We start from the raw sequence: 12,644 nt of genomic DNA, 5'->3' as shown, positions 1-12,644 counted from the left end.
GCATGGTATATTCAGCTTTACCAGACATAGTAATACCAAAGGTTTTTCAAAAGAGGTTAATACCAATTTTTTTTTTTGAGACGGAATTTCACTCTTGTTGCCCAGGCTGGAGTGCAGTGGCATGACCTCAGCTCACTGCAGCGGCGTGATCTCAGCTCACTGCAGCCTTGGCCTCCCGGGTTCAAGCAATTCTCCTGCCTCAGCCTCCTGAGTAGCTGGGATTACAGGTGCCCACCACCATGCCTGGCTTATTTTTTGTATTTATTTTATTTATTTATTTTTTTGAGACGGAGTCTTGCTGTGTCGCCCAGGCTGGAGTGCAGTGGTGTGATCTCAGCTCACTGCAACACCTGCCTCCCAGGTTCAAGCGATTCTTCTGCCTCAGCCTCCTGAGTAGCTGGGACTACAGGCGCATGCCACCATACCTGGCTAATTTTTGTATTTTTGGTAGAGATGTGGTTTCACCATATTGGCCAGTCTGGTCTCGAACTCCTGACCTCGTGATCCACCCGCCTCGGCCTCCCAAAGTGCTGGGATTACAGGCGTGAGCCACTGTGCCCACCCAGTTAATATCAATTCACATCTTTCCCCCAGCAGTGTTTGAGGGCTTCACATTCTTTCCAACACTTGGAATTGTCAAACCTTGAATTCCGTATCTAATTGTGATTTTAATCAACATTTCCTGTTTACAACGGTACTGAGTACCTTCTTTATGTCTATTGGCCAGTGTTTTTCTCTTTTGTGCCATGGGTGTCCAGGTGTCTAGAGCATTCTTCTGTTGGGTCATTTGCATTTTTCCTTATCTATCTTCTAAGAATGAGCCCTCTGCTGGCCCTGTGTGTTGTGGAGATCTCCCGCTGTTTGCCTTGTATTTTCATTCCCTGGGTGGTGGTATCTTTTGGTAGACACTTAATTTTAATGTTGTCCAACATAGGAATCAAACTTAACAGGCATAGTGCTTTTTTTTTTTTTTTTTTTTTTAAGATGGAGTCTCCCTCTGTCACCCAGGCTGGAATGCAGTGGCGCTATCTCAGCTCACTGCAAGCTCTGCCTCCCGAGAGGGATAGTGCTTTTTAATGTCATGTTTAAGATATATTTTCCCAATCCTAGACCAGGGTTTCTCCACCTGGCACTGATGACATTTTGGGTCAGACGATTCTTTGTTGACAGGGGCTGTCTTGTGCATTATAGGATGTTTAGCAGCATCCCTGGCCTCTACCCACTAGATAACAGTAGCGACTCCCTTCCAACCTAGTTGTGACAACCAAAAATGTCTTCAGACATTGCCAGAAGTCCCCATGTTTCAGAAACATTGCCATAGATCATAAACATATTCTCACATGATGCCTTATAAAAGCTTCATAGTGGGCCAGCGCAGTGGCTCACGCCTGTAATCCCAGCACTTTGGGAGGCCGAGGTGGGTGGATCACTTGAGGTGAGGAGTTCAAGACCAGCCTGGCCAGCATGGCTAAGCCCCCTCTCTACTAAAATACAAAAAATTAACTGGGCATGGTGGCACACGCCTGTAGTCCCAGCCACTCGGAAGGCTGAGGCATGAGAATCGCTTGAACCCAGGAGACGGAGGTTACCGTGAGCCGAGATCACACCACTGCACACGAGCCTGGATGACAGAGTGAGACTCCGTCTCAAAAAAAAAGCTTCATGGTGGCTGGGTGAGGTGGCTCACACCTGTAATCCCAACACTTTGGGAGGCCAAGGGGGGTGGATTGCTTGAGGCCAGGAGTTCCAGAGCAGCCTTGCTAACATGGCAAAACCCCGTCGTCTCTACTAAAAATATAAAAATTAGGTGGGCATGATAGTGCGCACCTGTGATTCCAGCTACATGGGAGGCTGAGGCAGGAGAATCGCTTGAACCCAGGAGGTGGAGGTTGCAGTGAGCTGAGATTGTATCACTGCACTCCAGCCTGGGTGACAGAGCAAGACTCTGTCTCAAAATAAATTAAATAAATAAATAAATAAATAAATAAATAAATAAAAGCTTCATAGATATATAATTCAACTGGAATTGATTTTTGTGCAAGCCGTGAGGCAGGCATCCTACTTCATTTGTTTGAAGATATGGTGGGGGGAACCCAAAGGGTTTCTGTTTTTTCTGTTCTCTCACTCAACAATCAACACAGAAGACTTCTGTGACCAAATTTATGGAGTTTTCCACCACACACCAAGCAAACAGTCAATTCTGCAGCTGACACCAATGGGTGCACTCTAATCTAATTCACTTCTCACACTCTCAACCTGGAGATGACGTCAGGTCCCACAGGTTGAGGACTCAGTCCCCAAAACTGCCCCTGCCCCTGACTTTGGAGGCCAGTTGCAAGCCCCAGGCTGTTTTACTTGTGCTGCTGATCAACCAGCTATGAATTAGGGTTCCCAGGACCTCCTCCTTAGGTTCAGTTAATTTGCTAGAGTGGCTCACAGAACTCAGGGAAACACTTACTTATGGTTGCTAGTTTATTATAAATTATATTAGAAACGATACCAATGAACACTAGATGAAGAGCTGCAGAGGGTGAGATATGAGGGAAGGGGCCAGAACTTCCAGGTCCTCCCCAAGCTCCTCCCCAGTGTTCCACCCTCCAGGAACCTCCATTCAGCTGTCCACAAGCTCATCTGAACCCTGTCCTTTTGGGTTTTTATGGAGGCTTCACTACATAGGCATGATTGATTAAGCCACTGGCCATTGGTGGTCAACTTAGCCTTCAGCCCCTGTCCCCTCCCTGGAGGTTGGGGGGCGGAGCCGAAAATCCCACCCCTCTAATCCTGCCTTCGTCTTTCTGGTGACTAGCTCCCTTCTGAAGCTACCTAGGGGCTGCCAGCCATCAGTCAACTCATTAGCACACAAAAATATATCACTTCGGAGAGTCGAAGGATTTTAGGAGTTGCATGCCGGGAAATGGGAAGAACACATATATATCTCGCAATATCACATACCATACTTTTCCAACACCATTTATTTTTTTATTTTTGTTTTTGTTTTTGTTTTTTTTTTTGTTTATAAAATCTTCATTTATTTATTTATTTTTTTTAATATTGACATATTTTTGTTTTATTATTATTATTATTATTATTATTATACTTTAGGTTTTATGGTACATGTGCGCAATGTGCAGGTAAGTTACATATGTATACATGTGCCATGCTAGTGCGCTGCACCCACCAACTCGTCATCTAGCATTAGGTATATCTCCCAATGCTATCCCTCCCCCCTCCCCCCACCCTACAACAGTCCCCGAAGTGTGATGTTCCCCTTCCTGTGTCCATGTGTTCTCATTGTTCAATTCCCACCTATGAGTGAGAATATGCGGTCCAACACCATTTATTGAAGTTTGTCTCCCTCACTGCTCTGAAGTTCTTTGTTATTTTATTTTATTTTTTTCTTATGTCGGACTGGTAACAGGCAGACCTCGCCAGGTTTGAGAAAGGCTCATCCCACACGTGAGAGTGAAAACCCAATCATCACGCTTATGAACTGCAAACAGATCTGCCTTTGATAGTCAACAAATGTCCATTTGTTCATAGTTCTGCATCTGGTTTCTGTATTCTGTCATATCTTTGCACCAGTACTCCTCTGTCTTCATTACTGTAGTTTCATGAGAAGTCTTTATATTTGCTAGAGCAAGTCATCTCCCTATTCCTGTCTTTCCGTATTCAAGTATGTGTTGATTTCTCTTGGCATTTTGTTTATATATAAACTTTAAATCTGGCTCATCAATTTCTGTAAACACTTGCAGTTTTGCTTGGGGCTACACCGAATCTGTAGGTTAATTTGAGGAGAACTGACATCTTTCCAGCGTTACAACTTTCAGTATATGAACATGGCTTATGGCTCCATTTATATAAGCGTTCTTTGTTCTTTTATGTTCCCAGAAGATGGACTTTGTCCACTAAACTTCTCCTAGAATCCTGAAAGGCCACACGTTTTAAGCCCTAGGCCCAATGTCACATATAATGCCTGTGCAATTTGTGGGTTTGCTTATTTATGTCAGATGTAATTTCGTTTTTAAATTTTTTATTTATTTTTTTGAGACAGGGTCTCACTCTCACCCAAGCTGGAGTGCAGTAGCACGATCACAGCTCTCTGAAGCCTTGACTTCCCAGGCTCCACTGATCCTTCCACCTTAGCCTCCTCAGTAGCTGGGACCACAGGCGTGTGCCACAGGTATGCACACATGCACAGGTGTGTGCAGTAGAGACAGGCTTTCACCATGTTGCCCAGGCTGGTCTCAGAACTCCTGAGCTCAAGTGATCCTCCTGCCTTGGCTTCCCAAAGTACTGGGATTACAGGTATGAGACACAGCACCCAGCTAGGTGTGATTTCAAGTACTGAAGAAGCTTACAAAGATAAGGACTTTATTAAAAGAATATTTGCAGGTTGGGTGTAGTGGCTCACTCCTGTAATCCCAGCACTTTGGGAAGCCCAAGGTGGATGGATCACCTGAGATGAGGAGTTCGAGACCAGCCTGGAAATATGGCGAAACCCCATCTCAACTAAAAATACAAAAATTAGCCAGGCGTGGTGGCATGTGCCTGTAATCCCAGCTACTTGAGAGACTGAGGCAAGTGATTCGCTTGCATCCAGGAGGTGGAGGTTGCAGTGAGCTGAGATCGTGCCACTGCCACTGCACTCCAGCCTGGGCGACAGAGTGAGACTCTGTCTCAAAAAAAGAGAGAAAAAAAAAGGCCGGGCACGGTGGCTCATGCCTGTAATCCCAGCACTTTGGGAGGCTGAGGCGGGCAGATCACGAGGTCAGGAGATCGAGACCATCCTGACTGACACAGTGAAACCCCGTCTCTACTAAAAATACAAAAAAATTAGCCGGGCGTGGTGGCGGGCACCTGTAGTCCCAGCTACTGGGGAGGCTGAGGCAGGAGAATAACGCGAACCCAGGAGGCGGAGCTTGCAGCGAGCCGAGATCGCGCCACTGCACTCCAGCCTGGGCGACAGAGCAAGACTCCTCAAAAAAAGAAAAAAAAAATTGCAATGTGAAGAAATTTGGGAGAAAGGAAAATAAAGTGGGAGAAGAAACAAAATGGAGGTCCCTGCAAGTCCAGGCTGTGTAGCTGCCCAGTCTTGCTGAGATTATTGTCACCATTCAGCAGGTAGGCACAGATTTCACCTTTGGGCAGCCCTGAATGTCAGGCTCAGCACCATGAAATTTCACACTTTATTGTGGGCTCCCTAATGTTGCACTCTGATTATTTGACTCAACTAACATATATGGGCATGGTACTGGCACATTTCATCTTCAAATAACCCTTGCTGAGGCAAATGGTTTTTTTTTTTTTTTTAATTCCATTTTAAGATGAAAAGTAAAGTTTAAAGAGGTTAAGTGACCTGCCCTTAGCCACCTATAGAAAATAGCATGTTCAAGCCCATCTTGTGATTCCAAGGCCAATGCCTGCCCTCCTTCCATTCTACCTCCCCACAGTGTGTGGGATTTCTGCTCTTGCTGTTTTATAAGCTCTAGAGACTTGGAAGATATCTAATATACAGAAGGCAGATGCTAGTTATTATCAGACAAGCTGAAGTGAAAGCAGGAAAGGGCTCACTTCTTTTCTTTCTTTCTTTTCTTTTCTTTTTTTGAGATGGAGTCTCACTCTGTAGCCCAGGCTGGAGTGCAGTGGTGCAATCTTGGCTCACTGCAACCTCTGCCTCCAGGGTTCAAGTGATTCTCCTGCCTCAGCCTCTCGAGTAGCTGGAACTACAGGCATGCACCACCATGCCCAGCTAATTTTTGTATTTTCAGTAGAGACATGATTTCACCATGTTGGCCAGGCTGGTCTTGAACTCCTGACCTCAGGTGATCCACCCACCTCTGCCTCCCAAAGTGCTGGCATTACAGGCCTGAGCCACTGAGATGGGCCAGGAATCACTTAATGATGGCGTTGCCAAGGGCTGTAGATGCTGAAATTTATCAGAAAGGGATATTCTTGTTGCTGTGATGGACAAGCGCTGCCCCACCCAGACTCCTTAAGGCTCTTCCAGCCCTGAAATAAACCGTGGTGTGGAGCATTTATATGCTAAACAGATTACTTTCTTGCTTACTTTATCCATTATTTCCATGGCTCTCTCTTGTCCCTAAGCTGCTCTTGTGTCTATGGTTTCACCCTGGAGGGCCAAAAGTTTCAATAACCAAGTAAAGCCCATGCTTGCTTAGCTCACAAAGGGGAACAAGTACTGCATACTTCCCATTTCAACATCTCTTTTGGGGGTACCAGGGTATAAAAGTCCCTTGTCCTGCTTTTATTTTTTATTTATTTATTTATTTTTGAGACAAGGTCTGCTTCTGTCACCCAGGCTGGAGTTCAGTGGAGCTATAATGGCTCACTGCAGCCTCAACCTCCCTAGGCTCAAGTGATCCTCCTACCTCAGCCTCCCAAATAGCTGGGAGTACAGGCGTATACCACCATATCCAGCTAAGTTTTTGTATTTCTGTCTAGAGACAGGGTTTTGCCATGTTGTCCAGGCTGGTTTCGAACTCCTGGGCTCAAGTGATCTGTCCACCTCAGCCTCCCAAAATGCTAGGATTACAGGCTTGAGCCACCATGCCTGTCCTGTCCTGGTTTATAACAGATGAGGTGAGGCTGCTATGCAACTTTTATTTTGAAAAAGAACTATGCAGTTAGATTTCCCTGACTGTTCTTTCCTCAATGAGCAACTCATTTCCCCATCTTCCTTTAATCTTGTCATAACGTACCCAAGGATGATATAAACCCACTTCCACCAACAGTAGAAGAAAGACTCAAAAACACCACACCTTTACCAATCAATGGCTGTGTCCTCAAGCCCTTAGGAGTAAATAAGTTTTGCAAATGAAATTTTATTTTACCTATAGAAAGACTAAAGATTTGTAATCAAAAATGCAATTTATTGCTTCTACCCTAGATCAAGGGTAGTATCTGTGCTTATTATGTAATATCTGATACATCCACTTCCTGAGAACAAAATAATAAGTGGGTTTTAGGAGCAGAAGATAGTGTAATCTTGCTTCATCCACTAGGTGTGTGGGTCCAACAATGCAGTCACAACCAGAACAACAGTGCTCCAGATAACTGATGACTCCAATATGGCTTTGTCCCTCATGCTCTCCGTTTTAATATGAAACCTGCCTTTTTCCCTTTTATTTTTTGTTTTTTTTTTTTTACTTTTATTTTTTGAGGCGGAGTCTCCCTTTGTCACCCTGGCTGGAGTGCAGTGGTGGATCTCTGCTCACTGCAACCTCTGCCTCCAGGGCTTAAGTGTTTCTCCTGCCTCAGCCTCCGGTGTAACTGGGATTACAGGCGTGCACCACCACACCCCAGCTAATTGTTGTATTTTCAGTAGAGACTGGGTTTCAACATGTTGGCCAGGCTGGTCTCGAATTCTTGACCTTAGGGTATCTGCCCACCTCTGCTTCCCAAAGTGCTGGCATTACAGGCGTGAGCCACCACACCTGGCCTTTCCTTATTTATTTTTTTGAGACAAGGTCTCTCTGTCGCCCAGGCTGGAGTGCAGTGGCTCAATCTCAGCTCACTGCAACCTCCGCCTCCCAGGTTCAAGCAATTCTCCTGCCTCAGCCTCCCGAGTAGCTGGGATTACAGGCACCCGCCACCACGCCCGGCTAATTTTTGTATTTTTAGTAGAGATGGGATTTCACCATGTGGACCAGGCTGGTATTTTAATTTTTTTATTGAGACAGACTCTCGCTCTGTTGTCCAGGCTGGAGTGCAGTCGCAGGATCTTGGATCACTGCAACCTCCACCTCCCAGGTTCAAGCGATTCTTCTTTGCTGGGATTACAGGCACCCACCGTCACGCCCAGCTAATTTTTGTATTTTTAGTAGAGACAGGGTTTCACCATGTTGGCCAGCCTGGTCTCAAACGGCTGACCTCAGGCGATCCGCCCGACTTGGCCTCCCAAAGTGCTGGGATTACAGGTGTGAGCCACCACGCCCGGCCTCCTTTTTATCTTTGTTATTTTTTGAGACAGGGTCTTGCTCTGTCATCCAGGCTGGAGTGTAGTGGCACAATCACAGCTCCTTGACCTCCTGGATTCATGTGATCCTCCCACCTCAGCTTCTTAGGTAGCTGGGACTACAGGCATGAGCCACCATGCCTAGCTAATTAAAAACTTTTTTTTTTTTTTTTTTGTAGAGTGCCAGGTGCAGTGGCTCATACCTGTAATCCCAGCACTTTGGGGTTGGGGGTGAGGATCGCTTGATCCCAAAGCCCAGATCCCAGGAGTTTGAGACTAGTCTGGGTAAGGCGGGCGGAAACACCCCTCTCTACAAAACAAAAACCAAAACCATATATACATATGAAAACAAAAAAATCACACTAGCCCATTGTTGTAGCGCGTGCCTGCTACTCGAGAGGCTGATGTAGATGAACCCAGAAGTCCAAGGATGCAATGAGTGAGCCAGGATCGCGCTATCTCAAAAGACTGAGTCTCACCATATTTGTTCAGGCTGATCTTGAACTCCTGGGGTCAAGCAATTTTCTTTCAAAAAGAGCTGTCATTGCGTGTGCCGGCCGCCTAGTCTTGAAAAATTTAATCAAAATGGTAGATCTCTATCTTCTAAATCGCTAGCATACCTGTTTCTTTCTCCTTAGCCATATTACCCTAAAATTAGATACTATCTTCTGATGCTCTTAAAAGTGTAAGTCTGTTTTTATTACAGATGGTGAAGAGATGCACGGTTCTCAGAAGTACTAACAATGCCAAGTCGATATGGGGAATAGATAGAGAAAACTCCTACTCTTTCTCCCAATTCCAAAAACACATTCAAATACACAGTTGCCACATACAGAACATCTCCGATGTTAAACGGATAAGGACAATGTATTACACTTACATCTTCGCCAAAATGCTAGAAAGCGATACTGGTAATACTGTCCCTCTCAAGTCCTCCCTTCTCCCATCCACCTTAAGGTCACGGTGAGAAACCTCACGGGTAAACATCTCACCTCCTGTCTGATGTAAATATTATATTGAAAACATAGGCTCTTTGAGACATTTTGTCCGCTTCTTGACTCTTAGTGACTCGAGCTTTGTCGCCCCTTTTCCTTGGTCGCGAGGGCCGTTCATTTGCATGTCTCACCCGCCCTGCGCCCGGGAGGCGTGGCCACCAAGGGGCCGGGCCCTGCACAGCGCCCTGGGGAAGCTGGTTTGAAAGCTCTGGAGCGACCCCAATGCCGGGTAAAGGACAAGATTTGCCCAGACGCAAGGGAATTTGGGGTGAAGTGGCCGTAAGAGTGTGGGACGAAACTGTTTCGAGCAGAGCGGTCGGAACTCACCTGAGGAAAGCATGGGGGAGGAGTCACTAGTAAGAATGAGTGGCAGGGACAGGGCGGCCTCGGTGTTGGAAGGCAAGACGGTGCAGCGCGATGGGGACCAGGGCGGCGGGCCGCAGCCAGGGTGGGGGTGGGCGACGGTCAAGATGCCTTGAAGCGGATTCTGTCCTCGGGAGCTGCGGTTCTTCCTCCTCCGCCCTCACCGGCGGGCGACCTTAGGCAGGGAGTGAAATGCAATGGGAGCCCTGGAGGGAGGGTGAAGCCGCGCGTGCAGGAGGAACCTCCTATTGCGAGTTCAGGCTCCGCAGCTACGGAGGTAGGGGACCCTGTGTAGCAGCTCTGAGAGGCTGCGTGCTCTGCGCGGTTGGAGGGGGGAACCTCCAGCCCACCTTCTCTTTTTCAGCCGAGAAACCGCTAGTTACCCCCTTTCTTATGCGACCAAGACTGTAATAACCCTGTCACCTTTCACGGCCCTCCGGGTCTGCGCCCATCCTCCTCTGAGGATTCGCTCATCCACCCCGAGGCCTGTTTTCCTCACCTGTTGTCCCTCTGGCAGACCCTAGGTCCCTTGGAGTCCAGCCAGCATCTATCTGCCCGCTGTTCCCACCCACCACACTCCCTCCCCAGTTCTATCCCAGCTCCTTAAACGGTTGGAGTTCAAACCTCAGACCATGACAGCACACGGGCCTGGACTCCGGTATGGCCCTGGACAAGTTCCTTAATCTCTCTGAGCCTCAGCTTTCTTCCGTGTGAAGCAGCGGTAATATTGTTATTAGGAGCCTCCCGGCCCCAGCACACCGACATACATATAAGTGGATATCCATCCTGCCTGTGAGGGGTCGTCTTTTCTTTGGGCTGTTTGTTGTCCACAGAGGTCCATGCTTTATGTTCCTGGAGGCACCAGCGGAGTCACTGATGCACCCCTGCATCCAGCATGTTTAAGGGAGACAGTCTGGGGAGGGCAGGGAAGAGCCTAGAGGGTCCCCTAATGATTAGGGCTGTGATGGGGATGTTACTGGAAAAAGGTCCCTATCCAGACCCCAAGAGAGGGTTCTTGGACCTCCTGCAAGAAGGAATTTGGGGCAAGTCCATAAAGTGAAAGCAAGCTTATTAAGAAAGTAAAGGAATAAAAGAATGGTTACTCCATAGGCAGAGCAGCGGCATGAGCTGCTCGACTGACTATACTTACAGTTATTTCTTGATCATCTGCTAAACAAAGGGTGTATTATTCATGAGTTTTCCGGGAAAGACAATTCCCGCAACTGAGGGTTCCTACCCTTTTTTAGACCCTATAGGGTAACTTCCTGATGTTGCCATGGCATTTGTAGACTGTCATGGCACTGGCAGGAGTGTCATTTAGCATGGAAATGCATTATAATTAGCATATAATGAGCAGTGAGGATGACCAGAGGTCACTTTCGTCACCATCTTGGTTTTGGCCAGCTCCTTTACTGCATCCTGTTTTATCAGCAAGGTCTTTGTGACCTGTATCTTGTGCGGACTTTCTATCTCATCCTGACTTAGAATGCCTAAGCTAGTGGGAATGCAGCCTCGCAGGTCTCAGCCTTATTTTACCCAGCCCCTATTCAAGATGGAATCGCTCTAGTTTGATCGCCTCTGACAGGGGCAGTGCACTTTCACATCTTGGCCTTTGCTGCCTTATCCTTCCAGATCTTTCAGATGCTTGCCCTCTGGCATTCTAGGATAGGAAGACTGCTTCCAAAGTGACGCAGGATTTTTCTCGGACACTTTTCCAACTGCAGACTTCTGGCCGGCGATGCCCCTGCCTATGCCTAGCTCTGCCCCAGGCAGGAGGTGCCCTGCCCACTTGGGCTTGCACTCTGGTGGGGATCCTGCAGCCATGGAGACTGCATGCTCAGCCCCAGTAGGAGGGGGTGTGTGATCAAGTGAGTGCCTCATCTTGCCAGCCACTCCAAGTGCTGGCACAGGAGCGGGCTCCCTTTGGGGCTTGCAGCTGGATCAGGCCTGTCAGAAGCAACTCCTGGGGTGAACTCTGGCATCCAGACGAAGGGAACATGGTGGCACCCAAACAGGAAAGCGCTTGACTGTGAAGCCCCAGAGGGGGTGTTAGAGCCATGCTAACAGCTCTTTTAGTCCCACTGTCAGCAGCCTGACAAACGGGCATGTTAACAACGAACAGGGGGTGTGTTAACAACTCTGTCAGTCCTGTTGCCTGCTCCTGCTGGAGGCTCCCTGGCTGGCCTGGCCCTGCACTGCTTCTCATGGCAAGGGGCTGCCACTGGGCACAGACGGTGGGGGGAGATGTGGAGGGCTATGGTGTTACTGCCTTCTTCATACCCTTTGCTGACAATGGAAGGGTGAAAAGGGCGGAGGAGAGTTTCATAAAGTGATGAAACAGCTCTCAGCAGAGAGGGGATGTGAGGGTGGTCCCTGACCTGAAGTTGGGTGTTCTCTCTCTCAGAGTGGCTGGGTCCGGGGCTTTTATGGGCTCAGAAGTGGGGACTGCATGCTGATTGGTTTACGAGTATGCAAAAAAGGCTAAAACAAAGGCACCATTCAAAGGTGGCATGACAGTGTAGAAAACCAATTAGGGAAGGGTGGATACATGTAAAGTAAGTGAAGGGTGGGGATCAGTCAGAGGAAAGTGCACCAACAGGAAGAGAGGTTCTCAGTTCGGTCCATGGATTTATCCAAGACTTGTAGCTTAGCTTTCAGGCTTTAAACTGCCTTTGGTTTGAAAGTTGGGTTTCACTGGGGACATGCCGCTATCTGCCTAGGGGTTTGTTTGCCTCCTGCCACTATTAAAAGTACTAAATCAGTGCATCTAGCCTGAGGGCTGCCCCTAGTCCAGCCAGCAGAAGTTTTTGTTTTGTTTTGTTTTTCTTTTGTTTTAATTAAAATTTTAATTAAAAGGGACTAATATAGAGGGTTTTTAAAAAAATTACCATGTGTTGAGTATTTATGCTATGCCAAGCACTTCCCATATATTTTCTCATTTAATCCTCAAAATAGCAAGGGTGATTGCCTTATCTGCATCCTATAGGTGAGAAAGCTGAGACTCAGAGAAATTAAGAAACTCACATGAGGTCATGTTGTATGTAAGTTAGTTTTTGCTGCATCATAAACCACCCAACTGTTTATGATTTCAAACAGGTAATACTTGTTTCTCAACAACTGGATGGGGGCTGGATGGCCAAGGGGCCTCATATTTTAGGGACAGGAGGAGCTCATCGTCAGCTGGGTGATGGGGATGCGACCACAAGTCTCATTATCCAGGAGAGCTTGAACATAGGGGTTGAGTTTCAAAAGCAGCATAAGGGCAGCAACACAAGAACTTTCCATGTCTCACTTATGTCATATTTGCTATT

The 12,644-nt window shown here is 47.2% G+C and overlaps 2 non-coding genes across 2 annotated transcripts; both read right to left on the bottom strand.

Annotated features, from left to right (window-relative positions):
* Window positions 1–3,401: 3,401 nt before the first annotated feature.
* Window positions 3,402–3,502, bottom strand: LOC129031004 (small nucleolar RNA U13). The gene has a single exon (XR_008500890.1). It is a non-coding gene; the product is annotated as a small nucleolar RNA U13 (small nucleolar RNA).
* A 5,185-nt stretch (window positions 3,503–8,687) lies between these two features.
* Window positions 8,688–8,882, bottom strand: LOC129031026 (U2 spliceosomal RNA). The gene has a single exon (XR_008500907.1). It is a non-coding gene; the product is annotated as a U2 spliceosomal RNA (small nuclear RNA).
* Between the last annotated feature and the right edge of the window lie 3,762 nt (window positions 8,883–12,644).

This window comes from Pongo pygmaeus, chromosome 12, assembly GCF_028885625.2.
Source record: "Pongo pygmaeus isolate AG05252 chromosome 12, NHGRI_mPonPyg2-v2.0_pri, whole genome shotgun sequence".
In the NCBI taxonomy this organism is placed as follows: domain Eukaryota; kingdom Metazoa; phylum Chordata; class Mammalia; order Primates; family Hominidae; genus Pongo; species Pongo pygmaeus.
The sequence above is the reverse complement of the archived record's forward strand: the minus strand, read 5'-3'. Positions and strand labels throughout refer to the sequence as shown.